This window comes from Bactrocera latifrons, unplaced genomic scaffold, assembly GCF_001853355.1.
Source record: "Bactrocera latifrons isolate USDA-ARS-PBARC rearing strain unplaced genomic scaffold, ASM185335v1 scaffold_102, whole genome shotgun sequence".
Classification (NCBI taxonomy): Eukaryota; Metazoa; Arthropoda; class Insecta; order Diptera; family Tephritidae; genus Bactrocera; species Bactrocera latifrons.
In genome coordinates, this window is record NW_017534431.1 from 434,639 (window position 1) to 437,454 (window position 2,816).

The following is a 2,816-nucleotide window of genomic DNA, read 5'->3' on the forward strand; positions in this document are numbered from 1 at the left end:
AACATTTTGGCTTTCTTTATTTTGATTTCTTGTCCATACCAAAATGTTGGCTGGGTTGCATTGGTTTCAGTTTGTATGGAAAAATGAGCAAAAACACTGATTTTTGGTCATTTTCAAAGGCCTCCCTACAGGTCCATAGGGGATCTAGGGGGTCGAGGGAGGGTTTATTAAAAAGTTCGATCCTTCTTCTTTCCAATAAGGGTTGGGAGTGGGGATAGCCCGACCCTGTTTTTCTCCATAAACGATATTTAACCGGCGCGATACTAAACATTCCCCCAGAGAGTATGGAAGGCGAAACTATGGAGGGTAAGATGTTTTTTTGTAATTAAAACTAAATTTTCGCGGTTTTTGCGTGCTTATGGAAGTGAAGCAAATAGTATGGAGGACAATTGCAAATTTGTGTAAATGGTTCAAACCTTAAAATGAAGCGGAATGATTAGTAAATCGCATCAGAACTTGAGAATTTAAATGTTATTCATTCTTCTAGTGTAGCTTAGAATAATTAGACATTTTTATTTCAGTCACATTACCTAAAATATGTACGATTTTTATGAAATAGATGAAATTTTCGGCGGTGGAGTAGTTGAGTCAGCAGTAATAAATGAGAGTTTGGAGAATAACTAAAATTATTCGGCATTAGACCTCAACGAGTCAGCATCTTCTGCGGCTGTATGCGAAAGTATAAATTAGACGATTCGTAAAGGAACTACGGCATCAGAAATTCTGCAATTCCAGTCTAAAATGATACAGCTGAAAAAGTAGAAAATTGAGCAAGAAATTAGTTTCAAGGAGAAAGAGTTGGAATTAAGAGAAAGGGAATTTAACCTTCAAACGGGCTCGCGGAATAAAAGAAATAAAGCACTAACTATTCAATAGGAACTACGGTATCTGTCTCTTATACACATCTAGATGTGTATAAGAGACAGGTATATATACCTAGTCTAATAATAAAAAATACAAAATAAGAATAAAAATGAATTAACTTTGGTTTAGTTTTCATCAGAATCTGTTTCTTTGTTTGATTGCAAATAAATGTTTTATGACTTCTGCAAATATTTTTCATACATTTCATAAATTGCGTTTTTGATTGCCTCCTCTTTTTGGCTGGACATATTTTATAGGTTCCTCTGGATGTGCCAGAGCTAACTGCTCCTTATGTTTCTTTTTAGTTTTCTTGGAAGGCCTACTGTCGTTGATCTTCTTTGGACGTACTCTTTTATCAATTCAATGCCTAATGTCCATAAATACATTCGCCTTTTCCGTAGAGTTACATTATTTGCCCTCAATATCACCATACTATTTATTCCTGCAATATCCAGAAGACGAAAGAATAGTGTCAATGGCCATCTCTTATTCTTCCTTGAAACCGAATACATTTTTACTTTTTTTGTCAACTTCATCAACACCGTCCTTTGTGTTATTGAGAAAAGTAACTATGCTGGGTTTGCGCTTTTCATATGTACTTTCATCAATTTCTGCAGCACAATGAAGTGATGATATGAGAACTACAGATCTTTTCTTTTTAGGCACGTAAGATACGAGAGTTGCTGTATCTGAAAATCCTAATTGACTTGAATATTCAGGTTGCTTTTTATCCATAAAGCAAAGAGGTATTTCGCTTCCTGTTTTTGCGGATGGTACCCACAAACCAAATCGTTTGTCAGCGGCACACTGGTATACCAATTGTCAACGGTATGGTTTCTCCCAGTGCCAGAAATTGGTGTAATTAGCCTCTTTACGACGTCTGACGCAGCATTACCTACCTGATATGGGCCTTCAGGCTGCTTGCCAGCTTAAAGTTCAATAATTAGGACGTAAAACGTAGCAACATCTACTAGTGTATAAAGTTTGATTCCGTATTTATCTGGCTTTGATTTCATGTACTGTCGGAAAGGACATCGATTACTACATTCTATGCCACTGCTTTGTCTAAAGTACGACGTGTTTGTCGCGCAGTAGCATCATCAAACCGCAATGATGTATAAATCTTTTATTATATTTACCTTTTTACTTTTTCGAATTCTGTGCATAAAACAAGCCATTAAAACTTTGAAAATACAATGGGAACTTCTTAACACTAGATTACCTAAGCAGGTTATTTTGACTACTTTCGAATTTCAATTAAAAAAAATTTCATTTAAATAATGACATAGCTTCTAATAATTTTGTGACTTTTTCTACAACATATAAATGGATTAATTAATCATTGTTTTTGCCTCCTCCTTCACTTCCAATATATATATTATACACATATGTATATGTTATATCTCCCGTCTTTCTAGTGTTAAATTCATTCCAATGGGAATGGAACAGATCAATGTTGCTCTTTTAGAGCGCTGAATTTTGAATTAAATTCTTTTCTTTTCAGTTTTTTCAGTAGTTTTTTTTATTGTTGGTGTTAAAAGAATAAATGGAAAGAGCAACAATATACAATATATTCTTATGTATGCCAAATGAATTCTGTATTGTGGTTTATTGGAGTGATCAAAACCGATGATGTGGAAATAGTTGAGCTTAAAGGTAAAGGGATGAGTACACCAGTATCTCTATTTTTATTTCATACTATCAGGGACACAAGATTATTCAGTATTCAATCCTTTTTACCTTTGCGAAATATAAACAGTTTGAGCTGCTTAGGGATTCTTAAACGTTTTTTGTTACCGAACTGTTACTGACTGACTAACGAAGACTTGAGGGTTCGCAAAATTTTATTGTAACCGAATTGATACTGACGGTGGGTTTTTAACTTTGGAAGTATAGCGGAATATGTTTGGGAAAGAATTTTAAACAGTTTTTTTTATAAAAGATAATAAATC